Genomic DNA, 27,979 nt, shown 5'->3' on the forward strand with positions numbered 1-27,979 from the left:
ATGGATCCCATTCTATTGAATTATGCAGTTTGTTTATCTTACCTCACCCAGGTTCAAATGCAAAAAAATTGATGTAATGAGATCTAACCAACACATCATTAAATTCAACAACCATTACATTATTTTCAGTAAATTTTGAAAAACTGTGATATATAGGGTGGTTCCTTTTTTAATCGGGAAACTTTACTAGGACGTAATACTTTCCAAAATAATACAAATTTTTTATATAAACATAGGGTCGGAACTCATTTGTTTTTGAGTTATGAGCTGTCAAAGTTGAGCCAAAAATTTACATTTTATCTTTTATTTCGGGTATAAGTAAACCATAGAATTTGAAATTTTGTATGTATGTACTACTGGTTAATACCTTATTTTTAACCATACCTTAAACTTTCCTTGCGCGCTCTAAGGGGATGAAATTCACAACCCCTTTGATTTTTTTATAACAACTTTTTAACGCCATGGAATATTAACATAAAGAAATGTGGGTTGTAATAATAACATTATTGGTACTTTTTGTCTCTTTAGTTTTTTCCTTAAAGATAATAGTTTTAGCATAAAAAAAATAAAATATGCTATATTGTACTGTAAAGCACTACTATTATTAAAAGAAAATTTTTCTTTATAGCTGGCTGTGGAAGTTGTGCGCTTGCTACGATCTAATAGTAACTAAATAACACCAACTAATTGTGATTTTCATAAGAAAAACCATACATAAGATGAATGTTTGTCTGAATAAATTACGTTGTTTTAAACAATATTAAAAAATTGATACTCTTGCCTTAATAATAGTCAAAAATTATTAATAATCATTAACAATTATGAGGATTCACTGTAAATGAAACTCACAAGTTCTCAGAGCCAACTTTTAGAATAATTTTAGCTGAACATGGCACGACATTTTATTTTTTTTATAGGGAAACTATTAACTTTAAGGAAAATACTAAAGAGACGAAAAAGTACCAATAAAGAATGAACATTACAACCCATATTTTATTTATGCTAATATTCCATAGTGTTAAAAAGTTCTTATAAAAAAAATCAAGGAGGTGGTGAATTTCATCCCCTTAGAGGGTGCTAGGGAAGTTTAAGGTATGCTTGAAAATAAGATATTAACCAGTAGTAAATACGTACAAAGTTTCAAATTCTATGGTTTACTTACAGCCGAAATACAAAACAAAATGTAAATGTTTGGTTCAACTTTGATAACAAACGAGTTGCGACCCTACGTTTATTAAAAAACTTGTGTTATTTTGGCAAGTACTACGTGGTAGTAAACTTTCCCCATTAAAAACTAAACCAACCTGTATTTTAATAATTATGAGAGTTTTGATAGGATTTTCTAGATATTCTTTTTCAATGAATTATTACGCATAATTATTTTGTAAAGAAAACTTTTAATCATAAATTACATTCATTATGGTATTCTATTACAATGCTGCGCATTTACTTTTTTTTTCAAAGATGTTACGTCAATTGAAGAAAATGTTACTCGTGCGATTAATTACGTATTTACAATAGGTTCAAGTTATACACACTTTCCAACTTAATCAATTCACTACGAAGAACTTGAAAATTATTAAAAGATACAGCGTTTGTTAAAATATTAGGTTGATATTGCAAATATTCCAAAACCTTCACTATTCGCAAGAAATTACAAGAGCGATATTTCATAATAATTTCTGAATATTTAATTTATCCATAACTAAGTTTTATTATTTTTTCTCCTTAGTAGTATTAAAACGTAGTTGTAAGATTTTGATAATAAAAAAATTTATGATAATTCGAAATGAGTCATTAAGGTATTTGTTGAATACTGCTTTAATCATGTAATATTCACAACATGTACGAGACTTTACTAGTAAAATATTTCAATTAAGTGCGTTTAATTGTTATACACGGCACTGTACTAATTAGTGCACTATTCGTGTGCTCCGGTTGCGTGCATAATAGACGTCCTCATCGTCCTTTTGAGTACAAATCAAACTCGACAATGTGAAAATTGGAAACGCTTATTGACAATCGAAAAAATAATAATTCGTAAATTGAACACAAAATAAATAATAAAAGATTTCAATTATCTACAAATTTCTGTTAACTTTTGATAAAAAATTATATACGTACCAATACTTTTAAAGATATCACTCGTTATTCGTGGAAAATTGAAACTGGTCAAGTGTTATTAATTAGTTTTACTAGGTAGATCGATGACAGAAAATGATTGGTTTTTCGATGACAGCAAAGAAAACTTTAGTCGTTTTTACGACAACTCATCAACATCAACTAACGGCGATAACGTAGATAATACCGATAACTTTTTTCCGCCGATAAGATAAAACGAGGAAAAGTTTTCAATAAATACTTGTCTTTATTGTATAGTGATATTGCCGAGTAAATAAACTTGCAGATATTAAAAAATCAAAAAGTTTCAAACTTTGAATTAAAAGCTAATTTATTAAGATTAAGAAGATAAGTATAATCTGTTGATTTTTGTTAATAATATAAATTTACAAAAATTAGATAAGTTAAATTAATTATTTGTCCTAATTTCTACCGGAGTTTCCTGTTTTGTCAACAAATATACAGGGGGTGTTAAATGTCTGGAATATAACCAATAACTTCGCCATTTGTGGTTTTAAAGAAAACTGTTTCAAATAAAACTTTCTTTATTAATTGTGGCGTATTTCTTGGCGATGTTTCGTTGCGATGGCAACCAATATTGTCATTTTAAAAGGGATGCATATGTTTTTTGCATATTTTGATAGAGGATAAATCCCTCAACGCAATAATCCAGAAAAAATCAAGAAAAAATGCGTTTTCTGAAAATATTAAATCAGCAGCTGACAGCTTTAAATGTCAAAAAATTGACAGTTTAAACAAATACGACGCAATTAAGCGAACGACAAAGAATTCAAGTGACTTCGAAGTACAGGGTGTCCCAATTTCGATGTCCGCATAGGCTATCTCCGAAACTAAAAGAGATAGAAAAAAAGTAGCTTACATGTCATGATCTCGTTTTTCGAGAAAATGCTAATGCCGAAAACTCCGAACAGCTATCATCTTTTGTTTTCGCCCTATCTAAGTATTATAAATAACACATTATATGGGCAACTTTTTACGAAGAATTCAGTGGCGTAGGTAGAATTTTTGTCCCATCTTTTATTTTCGAGATTTTAAACGTAACTTTATTTTTTTAAATGGAAACCATAGTTGGCTATAACCTAAAATAATTTGTTATTTTCTTCTGATAACAAATATATACAGTATGTCCCCGGATCGAGTTACAAAGAAGAAAAAAATTTTTGTTACTGATTTTTCAAACGTATCTTAGTATAAATAATGCGTCGGATATGTTCAAACCACTAAATCGCACGAACTTTATATTCTAGCTATAGAAGTTAACTAATTATTCCCATTTTTATGTAAAAATTATACTTTTCCTAATAAATTAAAAATTTTTCAAGTTCAATTTACGATACGTAACCATAGAAACCAATAAAATAAAATAAAAGTTACAACTTATGTTAGTGAAAAATATACGGACAAATCAAATTAAAATATGGCTAGTTGAATAAAATATTTTAAATGTAAATTTATGTAATACCACAGTGAATTCCTCATTCAAACAAATTCCCTCCCAATTCGGCACACATTTGAAGACGAGTTCTAAATTCTTTATAAGAAGTACGAATTTCCGCCACTGGTAGAGATTCTATCGCTTTAATTATTCTTAGTTTTAATAGTTCTGCATCATCTTGTAATGGTTCACTGTAAACAATTTGTTTCAATCGTCCCCAAAAATAAAAATCCATAATTGTAAGATCAGGACTACGTGCTGGCCATCAAATAGGACCATTTCGTTCAATCCATTTTTGACGAAATTGTAATTTTACACATTTGGCACAATGTGTGAATGGTAAGCTGGAAAACTGTCTTGCTGGCAGTACATTGACCGTATAAAATTTAAGGGTAATTGGATTTACATCGCTGCAATAACGACAATGCTGGGAAGAAACAATGTCATTTGTTGAAAAGCTATCTGAAAAGCAGCGTCTTCCTCGTTTAGTCTCTTTGCTTGCCTCTTTATGGATAATACAGAACCCGTTTCCAAAAATTTTTTCATCAGTTTGCGAGCCCCACATGAGATATTTTTGTGTCCGGATATTTTTGCTGGAATTATTGTATAACTACACGAAAACATATTATCACGCATTATTTATGCTGAGATAGGTTTGAAAAATCAGTAACAAAAATTTTTTTCCTCTTTGTAACTCGATCCGGGGACATACTGTATAGTTTATGGGGTATATTTCTTATAGTTATTGAATAATTAACAAAAATTCATTTTGTTCTATCTAAAACTAATGTATGTATTTAAAAATTAATGTTGCTATGGTGATAACCATACATACTATGATGGAAAACATTGTTTCCAATTATTGCCAAAGTTTGTAGTAGTATTTAAAAATTCACTAACAACTCTGGCATTATGTGCTGGTGTTCCGTCATATTGAAAATATATCATTTGAGACATATTTAATGGCAAATTGTCCACCAAAGGCCCAATGTGCTGCCTTAATATATTGAGGTATTTACCTGAGTTTAAGTTTTTATGGCAGATACTATATGCCAAAATTCTATTATCTAAAAGGGCACACCATACATTGAACCCCAATCTTCTTTGAACACTCAGAGATTCATCGGTCTAAATGAAATTTTGGTTATTTAATTTTTCTTAATATTATCTACAAAATTCTAATCTTAGATTGACATCTCCGGCACGTAAATAATGAGTTAGCCCTGCTTTGTATGGTTTATACTTATTTTTCTTTCATATTCGGGAGCAGCGGCTTTTGGGAGCAACACATTGACTTCATCTCTTGCAGGACATTTTGATATATTTTTGCACGTGGTTTGGGAAAGGACCAAAAATCTATTAAATTTTATGCTAACCGGCTGAAGGTTCTTACGTGCGGTTGTCTTCTTTCCGGATACCTTGTGAAATATAATTCCGCGGCTAACGTCGCATTCTTATCTGATAACATATAGAATTCCATCATGTTACATTTTTCATAATTTTCGAAATTAATTGTAAAGTTTTATTCAGTTTTGTTATACTTTGACACTTAACATGCTGGTGCTTCGTACCAGCACATAATGCCAGAGTTGTTATCGAATTTTTAAATACAAACTTTGGCAATTATTTGATACATTATGTTCCATCATAGTATGTATGGTTATCACCATAGCAACATTAACTTTTAATACATACATATAGACTATATATATTTGTTATCAGAAGAAAATAAATTATTTTAGGTCATATCCAACTATGGTTTCATTTAAAAAAATAAAGTTATTATTTGTTCATCTTTGACGAAAACCTATATGTCATCCACATATCTAATCCAGGTAATAATTTCATTCTTGTATGGGTTGATGTCATCCATTATAAGTTTATTTTCTAGATTGTCCATAAATAAGTCGGCAATTATCCCACTGAGTGGGGAACCCATTGGAAAACCATCAGCATATTGGTAGAATTTATTGTTAAACGTACAAAAGTTCTGTTCTAAGCAATGCTTAAAAATGTAACAAATGGAATTAGTCTTGTTTTCGTCTCTAAGTTCGATCTTAATCTTCTCTTTCAATATCTTCAAAGTTTCGGCTATGAGTATATTGGTGACATCAAACGAAATCATTTTGAACTTATCAGGTAGTTTTATTTTGTTAATCAAAGTTGGTATTTGATTACGGTTTGTGATTGTATGTTTTGGTTTAAAATTGATAGTATTTCTAATGAATCCTTGTAATAATTTGGAAAGTCTGTATGTGCTGGATTGAATGGAACTTATAATGGGTCGAACAGGCATGTTAGTTTTATGAATCTTTGGGAGGGCATAGAGTTTAGGAATCTGTGGATTCATGGGTAATAAATTTCTAACATTGTCCAGGATCTCTTCTAAAATTATGTTATTTTCCTTGATAATCTGTTTGGTCTTTTTGTGGAAATTATTTGTTGGGTTCTTATTTATGGTCGTTGTCAGTCAGGAATTCTTCGGTCTTTTTAATATAATGTTCTTTACTCAAGATAATTGTTCCTGCATTCTTATCTGCTGGGGTCATAATTAGGTTATTTTCTTTAATCTTTCGTTTAATACTCTTTACTACCCTAAGTTTTTCTCTGGTTCTTTTATTTTCCTTTATTCTTATATGTTCCTGGTTTCTTTCTTCTTTAATGAAAATTTGCTGGATCTCCTTCTTGATCAAGTTCTCCCTCTCGTGTCCTCTAATGGCTGCTTTAACTTCCATCGCCAACATAGGGAGATCAGTCTCAGTCTTAGGGGCATATTTCAGTCCTTTCTTCAGTATGTCTTCTTCTTTCTCGGTAAAGTTTATGGAAGTGGTGTTCGTTAGTTTTGGGTAAAATTTATGAATTGTTTCCTGTTCCTGTATTTGATTCCTCCTGATCTCTTTCTCGTTTCTCAATTGTTGTAGTTTTTTCTTTCGTATTTCATTTAAAATTATCCTATCATGCAATTTAGCTTCAAAGTTTGCAAGGAAAATCAATTTATCCTATAAAAGCTTTTTCTTCAGAAACTTCGAACCAGTTTCTAAAGAAGGTTGCAATATGGCATCCGAAACATCAAACCTTTTCTTAAAAGACGCACGGCAAAACCCGAAAGTTGCTAGTGTTAGTTCTAATTTTAGTTCAATTCACACCGGCCGTGAAAGTCTTCGTACTTATAATCCAAATATTAATGATGTATGGGTACGGTGATAGAAAACGCACTCGAAGTAAAGTGTGTAACTGTTCAATATTACTTACCCCAATATTGAACACAAATTACACAATCCACCGTATCCCAAATATTAAAAATTCATTAACACGGGAAGTGTTAAAAACCTTCCAAAGAGTGGATGGTCGAAGACAGCTACCAATGACGAAACTACATTAAATGTGTGTCATTGTACCCATATACCATTAATTTTTCATAATTGTTAAAAGCTGTCATTTTTTGACATTTAAAGCTGTCAACGGCGGTATTTCGGCGCCTACTTTAATTGTTTCTGGAATTTTTTCTTATACAACCATATGATGTGATTTACTCTATCAAAGTATGCAAAAAACCATATACATCCTATTTAAAATAACAATGTTGGTTGCTATAGCAACGAAATAAAAACAATACAAATAAACAAATATTGCCAAAAAATGCGCTACGATTAACAAAGAAACTTGTATTTGAAACATTGCTATTTAAAACCACAAATGGCGAAGTTATTGGCTATATTCCAGACATTTGACACATCCTGTAGAATAATACTTGTAAACAATATTTAACCTAATTAACAATGTATAATGTAGGTAATTAACGACAGGATTCTAGTTAAATTATTTCTAATTTGCTTAAAATGATCAGATACTAATAAAGATCGATTTAAATAATTTCTGCAGTGCTAAAAGTAACTTAGAAAAACTAGTTATGCCTTAAGGCAACTTTGAAAGAAACGCCTGTGAAGTCTGCATTGAATCTCCATTATACATTTGGCTTGATACATGCAGTAAATCTCATCAAGTATACTTCCTAACAACTCAGTATAAAATCTATTTCAAGTTTTCACCTTGTTTCTATCAACTCAAATTTGTAAAAATTGTATCCTGTATCATATTTCTATCCGGTCTGTATCAAAACTAATTAAAGATTGCATAAAATCTCCATGCAGTTCATATTAAATATGCATCAAGTTCTTGAAATATGTCATCATAGTTTTTGTATTCAGACAACTCAGAACAAAAACAACTTTGTAAAAAGTATCTAAGCGTGCATCAAGTTATATGTATATAAAATCAAATTTCTATTAAATCTGTATCAATGAGTGCATCAAGGCTTCTTCAAAACCGGGTAAAATCTCCATGCAGTCCTTATGAAAAAGTTTTCTTGTCTAGCTTGATAAAGTTATCACGTTTTTGAAGTTTGCATCGAATCTACAATATGCTTCTTATTTGATACTTGCATTATGCCTTGATCAAATATACTTAAAATTTCTATCGTGTCTACATCAAGTCTCCATCATATAAAGTCTATACTATTTCATTAGCTGAAACCAGGTAGGCAACAAAAACAGATTTTACAGATTTATGAGTCTTTCCTAGATAATGTACTTTGGCACGATCTTTTGAATGATGGAAATGTATATATTATGAAGACTTTGCCTCTTGCAAGCGAATCTTTGGAGCTGGTTTCCATTGTTACTTCTAAATTATTTTTATAAATATAAAAATTGAAATTAGAATCAGGATGAAAAGCACACCGACCTTTTTTATCTTGAGAGGTCGCCCAAAGTGTCTGCTAGCACTCGTAGGGGACCTGTGTGTAGAAGGGAGATAGAAAACATGAAGATTAAAGAGAGACGAAGATGACCAAACGATCGAGGTCAAAGACGACTGGTCAACTATAAAGTTGAAAGATTCTGTATTAAAACTCATCCTAACAGAAAATAATTATTTCAAGTATCATTTGGGCATTTCCTTTACAACCCATAAACTCAGATGCTCGTTATTCAAAAACCTTATCAAAGACTTTCTTGGAAATATACGAGTCCAGTATTACATCGCACTTGTCCAGCAACTTTTAGAGAGCTTTAGAATAGTTGGTTGCATCTTCATGACTCACGTAAAATTATTGAGGTATATGCAAAAATTATCCACAGCTTAACACTGTAATTAAAACTATAGTTTTCCGTTTGGCAAAGGAACTTTACTACTTGTATCAGCATAACATACAGTAACTAAATATAAACTTTGTATGAGCAAATTATAATGACTTATGCTTCGTACACACATTTTAGATGACTCTGCCACAAAAAAAATTTATCTTATTGCTTAAAAATTTGTCGTGATAGATAAAAACTTTAATGTCAAGTCGTTTGGTCAAAAATAAGTATCGGACCTAAGTCAACAAAATTTGTGTTTTCTAGTTTAATCTAATTCGAGAAAAAAAAATTTAGATTTAAAAGTTCAATATCAATTGAGGTTCGATATTATTACATATAGAAATATACAAACCAAACTAAAAACCATATTATAATAATGAATGAGTTTTGAATAATCTAATCTTTCATCTAAAAAATATAAAAAAATATTTGTGTTATTGTTACTAATCTATAATAGAATGTATCACAAAAAATATTAGATAGCAAAATACACTGTAAAAAATGTTTATCATACAATTACAAAAGTTACTTGTATAATTATTGTACGCGTAAGGAAAACACGTTTCATTACTCGAAGATTTGATAACTCATTTTTGTGTTTATTCCAAAGACATTCAATATTAATTTACATTAACTGGAAAGTAAATAAAATCCTCAAAAACTTCTTTTACAACATTTTCTGCATAGAATAAAAAATATATGTTTAATAACATTAAAAAGGCAATCTGTAAATGTACAATTATTTATGAATTTAAAATTTAATGATTTAGTAGTAAATTTTACAATGTATTCTTTATTATTACAAATGAACCATTATAATATGTGAAAATTGCTCTGCTATTACAAATCGTTTTCAAATAAGACACTTTCTACTTCTAGACATATCCAAACATTTGCATGATGCATTATGGACACATGTGCTCTTTGCAACATTTTTTTAACATCTTCAGTATTTGTAACTGGTTCGCGGTAAAGCTGTCTTTCAAATAGTTCTAAAAAAAGAAATCTAGTGGATTCAAATCTGGAGAATTAGGAGGCCATCGTATAGGACCACCTGTTAATAATCTGAACAAACTATCAGTATTCTGAATACAAGCACCAGAAGAAAGCATTATGTGGATCAGACCATTATTTAGTGTAAGCGAGATTAAAAATAGTTACGATCACTGCCACAACATTCTTAATAATGACAGAAAAAAGAGAAACCAAAATTGGAATGCAGGGACAACATAACGCAAAGAGTTGAAGTTTACATAAAATATATGGAACAGTGATCACGCAAGAAAACGGGCAAGTTATGAAATCTGAATTAAAGAACAATACATTAAATGTCTATCAATACGTAAAGAGACAAATCAATTTATGCCTTACGCGACACTATGCAAGACACGAAGGATCAAATACTTAGTGTCAAAATATTGCACCGCAGTGCGCAAGATACCTGAAAAGAAAACGCTTGAAAAAAATGTTAAGTTTAATCTATAGTTTAATTCCGGTTTTATATAATATATTTAATTTAATAACATGTTCAGGTAGAACATTTGTATATTACCAATGTTAGGTCAACATCATCCTAAGCTTCAAAAGAAACCTATTCTGCAAGTAAAACGGCAAAAAAACATAACATTTATAGAAAAAAAATATGAATAAAAACGAAGTGGATGAAAATTCAGTTTTTTAAGCACAATATTTTCGTGGAACTGAACGATAAAATTAAGTCGCAATATCAAATATCGTCATCCGGTTGGAAATATTACTAATACTAATTATGACTCTACGTGTAGTGGTTACCAAACCACTACAAAAAAATGTAATAAATTAAATAAAAAAATTAAATAAAAAATAAATTGTTCAAATGTTGAAATCATTGAAAATATGACAAATTGGTTTTGGTTAAAATTTTATAACAAGAGTGTAACAGATTACGTCTAATTATATTTCTCAACATCCAATATAAAAATTGTTATAAAACATGCCTTTGTTTAATTAAATGATAAGTAACGAAATTTGATTGCAATCATTTAGCCATAGACCGGGTAAAGTTGCTCCACCTTTTTGCAATCCTATCAGAGATAACCGATAAAATTTAATCAAAGATATCTATTTTAATTCTTATATATTCTATAAGTTTTATGAAGTATTTTTCTCCATACGCCTCAGAGCAATCGCTACGAAGCTACAAAGGATGATAGACTTTTGTAGAAATAATACGGTAAACGTAATAAGTATTTAAAAATACCTTGAAAATAATTGTCAATTAGCATTATAATAACATCACCAAACATTTAAAACTTATTATCAACAGCGTTTCCTGCTATGAATATTCCCCAGTCATAAATATCGTGTAAATCGTAAATTAGCATTACAATAACATCTTTTTGTTAGCATACAGCATACATGATATTTAGTGGTGATGTGGGTTAATTATGTTTTGGGGTAGAGTAAGTTATATTTTTGCTCATATCTTATAAGTTTTCGTTTAAAGCTTGTAACCAAAGATGAACAGTAACATTGAAAAATTTCTATTGATAGTTTCTATTGATATGTCACAGAGTGTAAACAACCCCTATATTTTTATTAAATAACTTAAAACGCACCTTTAGCACTTCCCTTGTAAGAACTTATTTTAACGTTCAGATTCGATGTACAATTTCAAGGCGATTTCTATTCTCGACCTTAAGTTTTTCTTGGATGAGGTGTCCTATCGCTTGTTTTTAAGAAATTTTAAACGCACAAGATAGCAAACTACGCTTTGAATAATTCACGCACGTGCAAAGTTGAATTGTCATCTGTAAGTTAGTTGCGTTTCAGTTATTGAGTTATTAATTATCATCATAAAATTGCTAAGATATCATTTACATTGAAACGTCAACTATGTACTTTACATTTTTACTATGAAAATGATAGTTATAGAATAGATTACATTAAATGACATTTTATTTTTCTTTAACAAAATATTGAAATTTTTATTTTATATAGAGTTATACAAAAAAAAAGATTCTAAAAAGTACATCGATATTTTTTCGTGGTTTAAAAGAGTATCATAAGTAATATAAAAGTAAAGCATAATTCACCATTCTTTCTCTTGCCTTAAATATTTTTAGCTATTACCCCCGACCGTGCTCGAACAGAAATTATACTTAAGAGAAGAGAACTATTTATAGCGTTAAAAAATAAACAGATTTATAAGATATCATCCATCAAGTGTAATGAACAGTTTAGTGTTAATGACTTCTATGAAAATTGTAAAAACAAAACTGGTGAAAGTGTTTGTCGCGAAGTTTTTGTCGAAATGGTGTGTTGTAATTATACAATAAAAATTTACGCGTTTTTACAATAAAAATATCAAATGTCTGGATGAACACTTGAAACTTAAAATGTATATACGCGGAGCGAAACATACCAAGAATATCAAAGAGAGATCTCAACGTACTGAACAAAGACATGTTAAGCAATTGTGTTAGAACTTAGTTCAGAAAATGTATACTAGGCTTGAATCAACCATTTAGAAATTCGGCAAAAAAAACTGCAACACATGCAGTGATGGGCGCTGGGTAAATACCCGGCGGGTAGGTATTTATAAAATGGGTATTTATCTGGGTATTTACCCCGGCCCAGGGTAAATACCCAAACAGTACATATAAAAGTGATACAAGTAAAAATATAACAGATTCTGACAAAAATGTATAGGAACATGATGAAATGGGCGTTGAAGATAATCAGTAAACTATGGCTCATTCTTCATTCTTGCGACGATAATCCGCCCAGTTCCACTTCAGCTTTGCCACAATGTTGACCGCATCATTTACGCCACTTCTTCTTCGTAGGTCTTCATTTTGTATGTGGTCAGTCAGGGTTACACCCAGCATCGACCTCTCCATCTTTCTTTGCATTACTTTGAGCCTCCTGGTAATGTCCACCGTTAATGTTAAAGTTTCAGAACCGTATGTCATAACCAAAGGAGGAACCACGCATTGATTGAAAGCCTTTCTTTTCAAGTATACAGGTATATCGCTTATGAAGAGTCTTTAAGTTTCCTGTAGGCTGCCCATGCGAGTATCATCCTTCTGTTTAGTTCGCTTGTTTGATTATTATCTTTCGATACACGAACCTCATGGCCAAGATATATGGTTGCGATGCGAACCAACTGAGAAGAGTACTTTAAGAACAATAGTGGAAAAGACAAGAAGAGATAGAGTTAGGAACAAAATTGTAAGAGAATTTTGTGGATTCGGATATGTCATGAGATTTGCTAGGGGAAAAATAAAAAAATTTAATGAATACTTCCAAAGAATGGAAGAAACCTGGCTGATTAAGACAGCAAGAGACTAAAGATTAGCTAGAAAGAGATCCTGGGAGACCAGGAAGTTGGATTTCCAGCTCTAATGAAACACCATGAATGATGCGTAAAAAACAGGTTACAACTTGAATAAAAGAAGAAGAATAATAAGATCTTAAACGAACTACTTAATTCTCAATTGGAAATCAACAATCTCATGGATCTTGGAATCTTGGATTTGATGGAAGTGCAATATGACTAGAAAAGAATCAAACAACAAGAATTAATGAAGCACAAAAACTGAATTTAGTCATTAATATTAGACTTATTCTTAATTCAGGACATTCAAAGTTGTTTTTCACACATTAAATATTTTCGAAGAGTATTACGTAAACGAGAATGGTTGGTAGTGAAAATATAAACTTTCCCGAAATATATGTACACTTTAAAGCTAATAACACCAGGAATGTGTATAAATTTGTTAGACGGAACAGGAAAAATAATATGTGATAGTGAAATGAATGACATGTGGAAAGATTATTTTCAAAACCTATTAAGCATAGACACTGATTTGGAAATAGATAGCAGTCCGTCACAACCAAGAAAGGATAGTGTCATGGAACCTATATCAATCAGTGAGGTTCAAAACGCAATCACTGCGTCAAAACATGGAGAGGCATCAGGGATTAATGACATACTATCGAAAGTATTCAAGATAGAAGTATTCATTATCACCAATATTGATGTTAGAGCTTGGAACAAGATTTGTCCTAAATTTTGTTGATATTTAGCCCGACTCTTGCACACGCCTCCTGTATACGTTCAGCATCAGTTTTATCTCTCCAAGGCTATCCGAAATAAGAACTATATCGTCCGCGTAGCGCAAATTATTTAGGTATGTTTATACCGTTTTGGGTCCAATCCAGTTGTTTAAATGCACTCTCCAGGACTGTGATGATCGCCTTGTCTTACCCCACGCTCATTGTAGCATTCTTGTAAATGTTATAAATAAGTTTGGTGTATCGATAATGGATTCTGCATTACTTGTAAACCTGCCATCAACTCAATTTAAATCAAATTTTATATATACCTCTAAATACCCATCTTGGGTAAATATCCCCGGGTATTTATCCAGGGAATTTTCCCTTGAAAATAAATACCCGGGTATTTAACAACACTGGTAATATGTAACCTTCGCCAAAACATTTAAAAAAAATGAAAGTGCTGATACATTCACGTTTGCTAATATTTAACATATGTAGAAGAAGTTTTAGACCTCATTGTAGATTTGAGACTAACAAAAGACGATTACAAGATTGTGTGCTTCTTGTCTATTTCTAGAGATTTCAAGAATGTACAGAAAGTTCAAAAAGTGTTCAAAAATGGTCCTCGTTGTGATCAGTCAAAACTAGGTGGAGGCAACGGCAACGATGACAATAAAGATTTAATAGGAAGATTTAGAAACATACCTTTTATATCTTGTTACAAGATATTGCTTTGAAACAGCAAGAATGGCGATTTCGCTTTATGGCTGTTATAATATGAGTGCTAGTGTCCATAAGATGATAATCCATTACGTTGACATTATAAAATCTTTACCTGTATCAGTGGGGCAATTATCAAAAGATGCCATTGAGCAGGCTATAAAGACGATAAAGAATTAAAGCAACGTCACTCCCGAAAAACATCGACAATCAACACGAACATTGACACATTTAATCGTATGCTAATAGTATCTAACCCTCTTGCGGTTAATAACTGAAAAACACCTAAAAAACTAAAACGCAATATAGTAAAACAATGTAATCGTGGCTACTTATTGCCATATGCACATGGATTTTCAAATTATAAAAGATCGCATAGATTTCGATAGCCGACTAATGTGTACATAGCCTTAAACTTAAAATGGAAATATTAAGTAATGCTATTCTACACATCATCATCGTCATCACGTCAGGCCGCCTAATGCGTATCTAATAACTGTTTTGCTATCTCATTAATTCAAAATATACCTACAGGTATATCCGAATAACGTTTCAGATCAAGAAATGATTCGTTAAAGAATTTTAAGCAGAGTTTCTTATATCAATTTAAGTTGATTTCGGTTCCATAATTTTGTACATTTACATTTGGCCGTATGTGTATTTTATACAGGTGTCTCACGTAACTGGTTCGTTAGAACTTTTTTAGGTTCCACTATCGTAGAGATTTGAAAATTTAGTAGCATGGGTCAGTCATTTGGAACTATCGATCTAAAATATTTTCAAGGTGGCCGCCACTTCCGGTCTACCGGAAGTAGACCATAACATCGTTATTTTAAATGGAATGCTATAATTTTTATTGCACCTTTTAATTGTATGTAAAAAAATAAGTTGACTTTAATAAAAGATATTTAAAAGATATCTCAGCCAGCGTTCATTCAAGAAAGCTCTAAATTGGCACGATTGCTCTTCAGATGCTGTCAAATAGATCGACATTTGTTGTATCAGAATATCTTATACAGGTGGTCAAAAACTGATTTACGTTTCTCCATATTCAATTGGCAGAAAGAAAATTTTAAATGGAACGCCCCATATTTTATTAGACTACCCGAAAGGGAATTTAATTCTCTACAAATTAGCATCAGATGACAGTTTGTTTTCTACCCCTTAGGATCACTATATTATTTTCATTTATTCCGCAATTTAATTGATAAAAGCGATAGTAAAAGGTGTTGATACACCGATATTGCGCTAGTGTAGAGCAATGAAAGAGCTGCGATCAAAATTCGAGCTCTTACAGATACTAAAAAAGTATAAAACAAAACTTTAAAAAAAATCAATTTTCAAAAAGTTCTGGTGATTTAATTCCTTAATTGTAGCACCTCAGCCGGAATGTCATATAAGTATTGTTATTCATGTCGTAATATATTAAGTACCTTTAGATTGATATGGTATTAATAATAGCAATTGTAATTTGCATTAGGGCGAGAAGACGTTAGAATAAGCATGGTTGAGGATGGAATGTTGGGTATCCTCATCTCATAATGCAACGACGAATTTGTAACACCAACCTAGGACTTTCGTCCAGATGTTGAAGAAGATATCCTACACAGACACTCATGGCACTAATAAATCATCATCTGTAAATATAGCTCTTAAATTCTATTAAGTAAGCCACCCACTGAGTAGGACTATATCCACCAATAAAACACAACTCATGACAATCGCCAAAGAACCAATTAGTTGCAAACTTGTGGTAGAAGACAAGCCCATCAAATAAGTTAGTCAGTTCAAATATGTGACAAGAAACCAAATCAATAAAGTGAAATCTCTATCGCCATACTTAAGAGAGATCGTTTGATCACATCAATACATGTAAATGGACAGCAACATAAAAATTTATCTTGCATAACGTACGGAATACTGACACGCACAGATACGAGCAAAACTAAGAGTATGCTAAGAGTTGCAGCAATGAAAACGTTTCGAACTATCTTGGGTATGACTAGAAGAGATCGCTTAGGAAATATAGGCATAGAAAACGATGAAAACGAATCACAATCAGAATATAAAATATAAGATAAAATAAAATAACAATAAAATAAGTGTAATTACAATCACAGTCACCGTTCCGATTACAACCAGACATTTAGTTCATTTATAAGTTGTAGAGCAATCTCCTATAATATGTTTCAGTTTGATTTTTACAGCATTCGCAGGAACGCGTCAATGTCTTGCTCCATTCATGTAGAAAGTAGGCATCTATCATGCTGGCTCCGTATTCTGATTAAAGTTTACCAGGCTTTGCGTGGTAAATCAAAACCAGGAAGATTTTAGGTAATACATGGGATCTAATTATTCTGTCTTGCTAGCCATTCTTGATGCCAAGCGTTAGTTACCCTGAATTCTTCATCTATGGCAGTGGCTACTGTCTAGATCGGTGACTTTCTGGATCGGAGGCGAATGTGGTTGGCGTCCTCAATCTCCTCGTATATTGGTAGGTTTTGGATGCTCAAGATTTTCTTGTATTCTCTCGTGCGGCATCCAGCAGAAACCAAAATCAACAATTACTGCCCTCCATGCTTTGACGAGCGATTTAGAGAAGACAATTGTAGGCAAAGAGATAGTCCATAGACATAGGGGGTGCTTTTGATAACACCTCCCATGAATCCATAGAGAAACTTCTAAACATAAAAGATATTCATCCGCCGACGAGTAATTAGTGTATAGCCGTTCTAAGAAGTCGGCAGATCACAACCAGCTTGGATGGGGAGTCATTGAGAATTAAGGCAGAAAGCCGTGAAAGCTTTCGGACTTATATCCTCTAATGATTCGGGAATCTCAAAACAGAGGTCAAATACCTAGAGGTAATACTAGACAATAAATTAAACTAGAACTCCCACATCGATAATATAAGAAAAAAGGTCATCATGGTCAACCATCTAAGCCGTAGGCTCCTTGAAAGAAACTAGGAAGACTCAACTCACAAGAGGACTCCTGGCCTGGTACACCGATGCTTCAACGGCAGTTGAATCCTGAGTTAGTATGGGCATCAGTGAACCAAAAAGCCACATTAGGATGCCCTTAAGCTCGGATACAACCATTTTTCAGGCTGAATTTCTTGCCATATACTTCTGCACCGTTTTGAACCTTGAGAAGGGACAGAAAAGGGCCCTAAAAGCTTACACGGATTCACTGCACTAGTCAAAGAATGTATCGATAATCTGAGAAAACTCGCCAGGGGTAAATTACCCTATGGTGGGTTCCAGGTCACAAAGACATTGTAGGTAATGAAAAGGCGGACAAGTTGCCCAAAGAGACAACGAGGATACCCTGTATGGAACTCCAACCCGGCTATGGACTATAAAAAATCCACTTAAAACGGGTGATTAACACATGGAAGGACTCCAAGGTAACCTTGCGCTGGAAAGAACTTGCAGGTCACAGAGAGGCGAAGAGTATGATAACTCTGTCGCAAAAAAGAAACCAAAGATGTTTTATGCCTCAGCAAAGTGGATTTAAGGTCGCTCTCAGGTTTGCAACGACAAGTCGAAGACTACTAAACATATTGTGTGTGACTACATCGCCAGAGGTAACTTAAGACACAAAATTTTTGGAAAGTTTAACTTGATACATACTGACATAAACAAACAAGCCTTTGAAGCAATCTAAGGTTCATTAAAGATCTAAATCTGCCCTACGCCTTTGGAAGACGTAAACCACAATAGATCTTATAGGTCTCGGTGCCGAGAAGAAACTGGAAGACTCAACTCAAAAGAGGACTCCTGGCCTGGTACACCGATGCTTCAAAGGCAGTTGAATCCTGAGTTGGTATGGGCATCAGTGGACCAAAAAGCCGCTTCCCTTAGCCCGACAGCAGCAAAAAAAGAAGACATTTATGCGGCGCAAGTTTTGAGGTGATACTGGGAGCCATTCCACTGGAGTAGAGCCTCTCAAGTAATTTCAATGTTACTGATAGTAATGCGATTATAATAGATAATTATAGATGTAGTAATATGGGGAGACATCACGAGACACATTTTGGGCTACGAAGTCAGGATACAACAGATTAACAATAAGAGGTCTAAAACAAGTGGAAGAAGATGTGATATTATAATTAAAACATTTTGAGTATCAAATTTCCATAGTTAACATGTTTTTCGTAATAAACATTAAAATTTTTTTGAAATCTATATTAAAATTTGTTTTATACCTTGGCCATAAATGGTGTGAAACGTTCCCCATGTTTTATGACTCAACCCTGTATAGACGATGATTTTTCGTAGAAAATGTGTTCATGACTCAAATTTTATTATTTGAATATAATTCAGTTTGAATTCTACTGAATTCTACAAAGATCATCATAAACGTCAACGTAATTCTTTAATCATTGACTTATGTGAGTAATTCGTAATATTTTCCGAGAATTTTTGTGAAATATCACATTACCATATACCAAGAAAAGTAAAAATATAATTACATTTCCATATAATAATAATGTTAATTGTCTAATTTATGTCATTCATGTCTAATTTGTGTTTTAGATTGACATTAATTAATTTTCCAAGAATTTTCATAAAGTATTATCGATTATAAAGGCAATTAAGATAGTTAATGTATTATACTAATATAATACATTAATAATAATATTATATATTAATAATATTTTTATATATAATAACGTAATAGTTTTCCTAATTTGATTTTTGAGTCACTTCAACCCATTTTAGAAGTCTTCATCCCAAACAATTCCAAGAAAACTTTCTCCAGTTTCTAAATAACTCATCAATTGATGATTTCTAAACGATTTTTAAACATACAGTAAAACCTCGATATAACCGATTAAATACGCGGAAGGGTCCGTTATAACCAAAAGTCCGTTATATGAAAATTTTTAATTTGCATTTTAAACTGTTTGAATGAATAATTTTAGAAATTCAGACAGCTATCCACACCGTTGCGTCTTTATTAGTTAGTGCTAGTTTTAGTTCAATAATAATATACCATAATCTAGCGTTGAATAACAATTAAAACTATAACTAAAAACATTCTAGAAATGTTTCTAGTTCTAGGTCTAGTGTTTTAATTGTTATTCAGTGTTAGAATATTTTTATTGAACTAAAACTAGAACTACCACTAGACCTAGAACTAGAAACGTTCGGTTTAGTTAAATAAAAATATACAACAATCTAGCGCTAAATAACAATTAAATCTAGAACTACTGTCCTTGATTTATACATCATAGAGTATATAGACCACTCAGAAAATATCTCGAGTTTATACGATATCTTAGAGAATAACCCAATTGAATGAAATTTTTTAACAAAAGATGTCAAAAGTATATTATTTCCATATTTTACATAAAACTATATAAATTATTACTAATCATGGAAAACAATAGGAAATTTACATACTAAAATTAATATTTGGTAAGTCCTACATTGACAGCAAGAACTGCTGCTAATCGTTCAAGCATGGAATCAACTAAATTAGCTGTAATTTCTGTAAATACTTTGCCATTTCCGTAATAGTGAAGCTTTCAAGTCGTTTTTATTTTTAATATGTAGCTTCCGAATTTTGCGTTCGAAAAGCTCCCATATGTTTGCAATATGTTCAGATATACATTACGATCCATAATTGTCTTAATAAACTCTAAATATCCTACACCAGGCCCCGACATACAACCCCATACCATAACCACAGAACAACTGTATTACTATTCTGTGCCATAACTGCTTTCAAGTTTTTCTTATTCATCTCTTCGTTTTTCTTTCCCCGAAAATGTAACACCAAAATCGACTCTTTTTTTCGCATATGTTTCCGATTAAATGGATTTTTTTTGGGAACTCTACTACTGTAGCCTTCAGTTCGTAGCACAAGTCGAACTATTTCTGGATTTACTGTTATAGATTTTGATGTCGCGAGTGATTTGGCTATATCAACCAGAGTAGTTGTCGGATAATCCTTGATCGTTTTTGAAGTTGCCCACTTATGTCTACATGTCAGTTATATGTAGCCTTTTTTGAGTTATAAATATGATTAAGTTTTGTGTTTTATTTATAATGAAAAAAGTTGCCCACTTATGTCTACATGTCAGTTATACATATGTAGCTGTATGTAGACGTTTTTGAGTTATAAATATGATTAAGTTTTGTGGTTTTCATTATAAATAATATGTTATACATTTTTTATGTAAAATATTAAAATAATATAGACTTGCAACATTTAGGAGCTGAGATATTATCATTTTTTGGGGTGTATGGTAGACTTTATTGTATCACTGTATACAGGGTGTTTTAAAACAACGTTTAAATATTTATAGGGGTAGTACTACAGTCGAAAACAAGTCAAAAAGTGTTAATGTCGTTTCCGAGATACAGGATGATCAAATTTTTTGGGACTCTACGTTTTTCTTTTAAACTGTAACTACTACAGATTTGATACTTAGAAAATCGATACAGTATGAAACTGTCTCTTTTTGAGAGTAGTATGTTGTTTTCCTTGCTTCCGATTGAACCGGAAGTGAAGATAAATACCACTATTTTTCAGAAAATTCAAAAATTTTATTTAACAATTGGTTAGATGTTTAATTCTAAACAACATTAATTACAAAACAAAATGTGTATTGCTGAAGGTTTCCGAGAAAGAACACAGTTTTTGAAGTAAATTATTCAAAGCAATTATTCAAAGTAATTATTCAAATTATTCAAGTAAATTGAATTGACACAATGTAATACTAATACTTTCGGTTTTTATAAGTTTCACAAAACGTACAAGGTCATAAGCTTCATCAAAACGAAGCTTTTTATTGAAGATGTTCAAAATGTCGACCTGCAATATCAATACAGTTTCTAATTCTATGTTCAAAGGAAGCCCGAACTCTTTCAAATAATTGTCCGGCAACCCTGTTTTATTCGTTGCCGCAAGTCTTCAAGATCGTTTACAGATGTCGCGTATTCTAAACCTTTTAAGTAGCCCCACAAACAAAAGTCTAATGGGTTAAAATCCGGAGACGTGCAGGCTGCAATGGGACCCCCTCGCCCTATCCATCTTACTGGAAATTTTTCATTCAAATGTTTTCTAACAATACGCGTAAAGTGCGGGGGAGCTCCATCCTGCATAAACCACAAATTTAGTTTTTGATTTAACGGTAAGTTTTCCAAAAGTTGAGTAAGAGTGTATTCCAAGAAATCAAAGTATGTTGGTCGGGTTAATAGTTCACATAGCATTTCCATTGTTACAACCGTACATAAACACCATATCGCCCATTTCAGCATTTGAATACCAGACCATTGCAATCGATTTCATTTCAGGTTTCGCAAAGTCAAATCGGAAAATTTTATAATGGAATAAATTATACCAACCGGAAGCAATGGAGACATTATACTACCCTCAAAAGGAGACAGTTTCATACTGTATCGATTTGCCAAGTATCAAATCTGTAGTAGTTATAGTTTAAAAGAAAACCCGTATAAAAAATGTCCCAAAAAATGTTAACATTCTGTATCTTGAAAACGGTTGATTTGCGGACCCATGTTCATTAACATTTTTTGACTTGTTTTCGACTGTAGTATAGGGATGCAACATCGCTCATGAAAACATCGATATTAGAACATCGATGTTTTCCAAAAATGAAACATCGACGTATTATACCGATACATCGATGTTTAAAAAAAATATTCAGTGGCTGAATTTTTATTATAAGAATTATCATAATAATCAATAATATTTGGACCGCGTTCTGCATCACTTGACTAAGTGACAAATAATAATAATAATAACTTTATTATCATAAATTTAATCACTAAAACTAGAGACAAAATGATGACGATTTGTTTAAAAATTTTTGAAGAAAATAATCTAGAGTTTGATTTTGTATTTTTAAACTGGTTTTTATTTTGTATAGAATTTAAGTCTAACCAGTTTCGGCCCTTGGCCATCTTCAGAGACTCTACAAATAGATTAACATCTCTCATCTTATCCATTTTACAAACAAGTTTCTTAATATTTCTTTTTGTTTTGTTAAAAAAGATCACATATCAATGTCGAAATCAGATTATTAGTTACTAATTTACAAAATTAAAGTTTAAAAAGTTGTAAAATGAAACTAAGGACGAAGTGTTACAAGTCTACAGATTAAAATTTAAGAACGCTCTTTTTTAACGAAAGAGATATTAAGAAACTTGGGAAAAATTCAAGAATCATCTTTTTTTAATCAATGTGAAATGACCCAAAAAACACGTTAAAAATATAAAGAAAGTGCGGAAAAGTGACTAACAGTTATAAAACTTCTATTACATGATAATTAACTTCAAGTTTAAAATGTCAACCTCACTTTTGACATATTTGTAATCTTCATTAAAAATCCTTTAAAATGAGTGCAAACACGACATATTTATCTTCAATATTAATGAAGTTATGGTCAACTTCCGGCTAAGAATGTCAATTTTGACATATTTGTAATCGTCGTGAAAAATCCTTTAAAATGAGTCCAAACATGTTATATTTAATTCCAATATTAATCGAGATATAAGCAACTTCCGCTTGGAAATGTCAATGTCATTTTGACATATTCATAATTTTTATAAAATGTCTTAATATTTGTCACAAAAACAAAAGTATAATAAAAAAAATAAAAAATTAAGGTTGGTATTAATATTTAAAAATTAAATTGCTATCTTCATTGTTGCTAACTTAGGGTTTAATGTTTTTTATTCTAACTTTTTTGTTTTTTGAGATAAGTGCGTCATCTTTGGCCTCATTTTAAAGGTTTTTTAATGAAGATGACAAATATGTCAAAATTGACGTTGACGTTTCAAACCGTGTGATTACATTTCCATTAATATTAAAGTTAAATATGTCGAGTTTGGACTCATTTTAAAGGATTTTTATGAAGTTGACAATTATGTCAAAATTAAAAGTACGAATTTTTGGGTTTTTTGAGATAAATGTGTCAAGTTTGGACTCACTTTAAAGGTAATAATAAAATTAAAGTTGACATTGACAACTGAAAGTTTTTTTCACGACTAAACCCGAATGTTTCTAGTTCTCGTTCTAGTTTTAGTTCAAGAAAAATATACAATATAGTAATATCTTATGCTAACTAGCGCTACATCCACTTCCACTAGAACTAACACTAGACCGTGAATTAGAAACATTCGGATTTAGTCCCACGTCTCTCAAGACGGTTAAACCCGAATGATTCTAGTTCTAGATCTTGTGTTAGTTCTAGTGTAAAATTACACCTCTCACATTAGTCCTAGAACTGGAAATATTCGGTCTAGTGTTAGTTCTAGTTTTATTGCAATAAAAATGTGCAACAGTGATATCTTATGCTAACTAGCGCTACCTTCCGCTGTCATTTGTAAAATGGATAAGATGAGAGATGTTAATCTATTTGTGGAGTCTCTGAAGATGGCCAAGGGCCGAAACTTGTTAGACTTAAATTCTATATAAAATAAAAGACAAACTTTCAATTTTATACTAACATCTAAAAAACGACACTGACTCGAAATTGTAGGTTCATCTATTTTTTCTATTGTAGAATTTCTTGGTGTATCTAAGTGTCGTATCTAATGGTAAGTCGGTTCTTAGACGTATGATGCAAATCGGACTTGAAATCGTATAACGCGATTGGCGCTTAGTTTTATCCTTTAAAACAAATAGTATTTTAGGTCTCTCGGTACTCTGTATTTTTTCTAAGATGTTACACCTTTACTTACCAGACAGCATGAAAATCTCTAAAAACGATAAAATGTCGCTTAGTCAAGTGATGTTGTGGTTCATTTATTATAATATGATAAAACACATAGATAATGTTATTTAAATTTATTTTTAAGTATAGAATTCAAAAACCTTAACTTTGACAACCTGATAAGCGATTCCTTTTCTGATTAATTGTTGCGCCAACTTCTGTGAATAATCGTTCGTTAGACACTGAAGTTGCTAACAGTGGCAAATATTTCATTTTTCTTTTATACAAAAATGGTAATAATGGTCGATTATTTTATCAAACATCGAAGATAAAATATCGTTCATAATGAACGATGTATCGGTGTTTTATGGACTTCAACATCGCTATTAAAACATCGATGTTTATGGACGATACATTGATGTTTTGTGGTACTGTAGTACCACCCCTATAAATATTTAAACGTTGTTTTAAAACACCCTGTATGTAAATATACCGATGTATAAATAATACTCAAAGTATGACTTAAAAATATTTTGTCCGTTATAGCGGAAGTCCGTTCTAACCAGGTCCGTTATATCGAGGTTTTACTGTGCTTACAACATAATATATTTTTAATTTTCATTAATTTAAATAACTTTGTGTCATAACCTCAATTTTTGTGTACTTTGTTAATAATGACAGATAGGTGACAGTTAAAATGTCAAATCTTATCCCTGTCATTTTTCTAAATGATTTTAGATGAAGAATCAGTTAAAAATGAAAACAAATGTTTTAAAAATTGCTCTTTTTCTCATCATAAAATGTAATTAGTTATTTTATTTTAAAAACAAATCTACAAATCGAAAACATTTTGAGTAAGATATCGTCTAAAATCGCAAAGTGCCCAATTTATTAAGCAAACACCTGTACACCAAAAAGCAATAATAAATACGAGGCTAATATTAGCGAGAGCACATCAACATTGAGATCGAAGTTTGTAGTAAGATTACTTTGAAAATGTACATAACACGACGTCTTAAGTCTAGAAGGTTGCGTTACAGCCGTTATTTTTGTTCATAACCTCTTAACAACAATTGATAAGATTAGTTGTTGTTAAAATGAAAAAAAAAAGCATCTACTTTATAGTTGATGTATAATACATATTTTATAGCGCTTGCGCTGGTCGCTTAAGGGATAAGTCAAAATGAAAAATGACACTCTCGTCGTGTGGTCTTTCCAAAAATAAACTTATTCTAAACAACTGGGCCCCGTTACATTTACATGTTAAAACCCCTACTTTAAAATGTGCATACCTAACCTATTTTATGCATTATCAACGAAACTTCTTGCTACAATATTACCAACCTTTTTTTACTTTTTTTTTAAGGTTAAACAATAATTAAGTAATTTTTTTAATCATAACCTACTTATTTTTTTATAACCAAAACAATTTTAAACACAATATTTATTTACATTTAAACATATTTAAAGTTATGAATAAAAAAACCCTATTCAAGAAAGGCATATTAAATCTAATTAACCTACAAATGAAAATTAAGAATTATTAACCTTTTTAGATGAAATGTAAAACTAAAGATATTCTTACAGCATCCAAGAATATTGTCATACAACACAACTAACTTTTTTATCACTTGGTATGAATCATCACGATCAGCAACGTTTTTCTTTTTCGTTATATTCTTCTCTTATTCGGTGTAAAACACCCCGGAATCGGTTTAATAAAAAACAACACGCGGCGTTTGAAACGTTAGTTTTGTTCGTAACGAATTTACCGAGAGCTTAACGTTATTGTAGAGCCGGCCGACCCGTGACAACAGTTTACATTGATAAATCTCTGGCAAATTCTCGATGTAAATAAATGGACATACACACTGCTTCACCTATTTCAACGACTGAACCGCACCGTTTCACAACAGATGGCGCTATACACCAATCCGCATAAATTAATTACAAATCGATTCTCTTTCGAGCTTTACGTACTCACTGTATATTTTATTACCCATACAACATACGCGCCGTGTGACTCATACAGGAAGTTGATATTAGGGTTAGGTGTTGTTAAATAAATATTAAACGAAATCGACGGAAGAATGTATAGATTTTGTGCAAGCAGGAAACGTATTGGTTATGAGCAATCCTAGTTTATCAGATTAACGGCAAACAAAACAGTTATTTTAAGTCGTTATTGTTTTTGGATTATCATTATAAATTAAAGAGATTTTATTACAAAAATTAAAAAGTTGTTATTTGAGATGGTGGCGCCATCTATTGGAATTTGAAAATCAAACTAAGTCGGGAATGAACTCCCATTTATGATTTCCTTTAAGGGGGCGTTTAAATGGCTATTTTTATATGTGCCGGTAGAGGTTAGTTTTTACCCAAAATACAACTTAATGGCAAATTATTATGGAAAAGTGAATAGACAGAATTGAAGTACACACATTTTTCTACACATTAAAGCGTTGTAAAATTGCTGTATTTGTAACATAAAAAAAATCCTAAAGTTTGTCATAAATAACACTTGATGTAAAGCTACTTTTACGAGAAATTAAACATTAAATTGAGATGCCAACGCTTCAAGGATACTAGTAGAATGTAGGAAGAGGTTACGTGTAAGTAGATGTAAAATTGAATTGTTATTATCTCGAAATTTGGGTAAAACGAAAAATGTGCGATTTCATCAAAATATTGGGAATTCGTAAAGAAATCTATATAAATCAATAAAACAAAGCTTTGCCATCCGCCTCATAGATGGCGCTAATTATTAAAATTTTTTTTTCAATGTAATTTAGTAAGTGGTTTGCGGATATTATGCGTATATTAATTGTATCGATGTTTAAAAAACAATATTAATCCAAAATAAAAGGCGAAACATAGTAACATAAATAATAGTATATTATTCAATAAGCGTGTAATGGTGGCTGTTACCCACGAAGAAGTTGCAACACGAGCGAGCGAAGCGAGCAAGTGTTGTAATCTGAGTGACTACGTCATGAAATTCTCCATATAATGTCTTAGTTATAATACTTCACCTATAATAAAAACCAAAATAATTACACTTGCTGGTTTTATGATATTTTCAATTTTGGCCTCTAGGGGAAAAACAAAAGACGATAGCGCTTTGAGGTTTTCGGCATTAGCAGTTTCTCGAAAAACGAGATCGTGACATGTAAGCTACTTTTTTTCTAATTCTTATAGTTTCCGAGATAGCCTATTCGAACATCGAATTTGAACCAGCCTGTACTTGGTCAGATTCGCATTGATGTTGTTTTGTTCTCCATTTTAACGTGTCGCATTTTCATTGCATTTTTAACTATTTACTTTTCAATTTATAGTGTGTTTAATGTATCTCTGTGATTTATTTATTTACTGAAAGAACGCGTAATTATTTGTAAAAAACGAAATTGTTGGTTCGTCTTGATATGATTGTTGAACCCGGATGCGTTGGCTTCATTATGGATAAAATGTTCTTTAAAAAAAGAAAACTGAAATGAATATTCAAGTTGTTTGTATAGCAGTTTGAAAATTATTAGCGAAAATATATTTTCTAATCCAAACTTCTAACCGTTAAAAGTTTTTTCTAAGTAACTTAAGTACTTACTACTTAAAGTATAAAGAAATCATCGTGATAAATTGCATAAATTCGCAAATAATAATATATTATTCAACAAGCGTATAATGGCGGCTGTTACCCACGAAGAAGAAGTTGCAACACGAGCGAGCGAAGCGAGCGAGTGTTGTAATCTGAGTGGGTAACATCCATTATACGCAAGTTGAATACTATACTTTATCTACAACTATTTAATT

At 31.5% G+C, this 27,979-nt stretch overlaps 1 protein-coding gene across 1 annotated transcript in view; it reads right to left on the bottom strand.

Moving 5' to 3' along the window:
- LOC111416582 (arrestin 1) overlaps positions 1 to 26,073 on the bottom strand; it is a 75,316-nt gene extending 49,243 nt beyond the window's left edge. The window contains exon 1 of the mRNA XM_023048639.2: positions 25,721 to 26,073. The gene's annotated coding sequence lies outside the window, so the exon portion shown is untranslated. The remainder of the gene's footprint in view (positions 1 to 25,720) is intronic.
- Between the last annotated feature and the right edge of the window lie 1,906 nt (positions 26,074 to 27,979).

The sequence above is a fragment of the Onthophagus taurus genome, chromosome 6 (assembly GCF_036711975.1).
Source record: "Onthophagus taurus isolate NC chromosome 6, IU_Otau_3.0, whole genome shotgun sequence".
NCBI classification, from domain to species: Eukaryota; Metazoa; Arthropoda; class Insecta; order Coleoptera; family Scarabaeidae; genus Onthophagus; species Onthophagus taurus.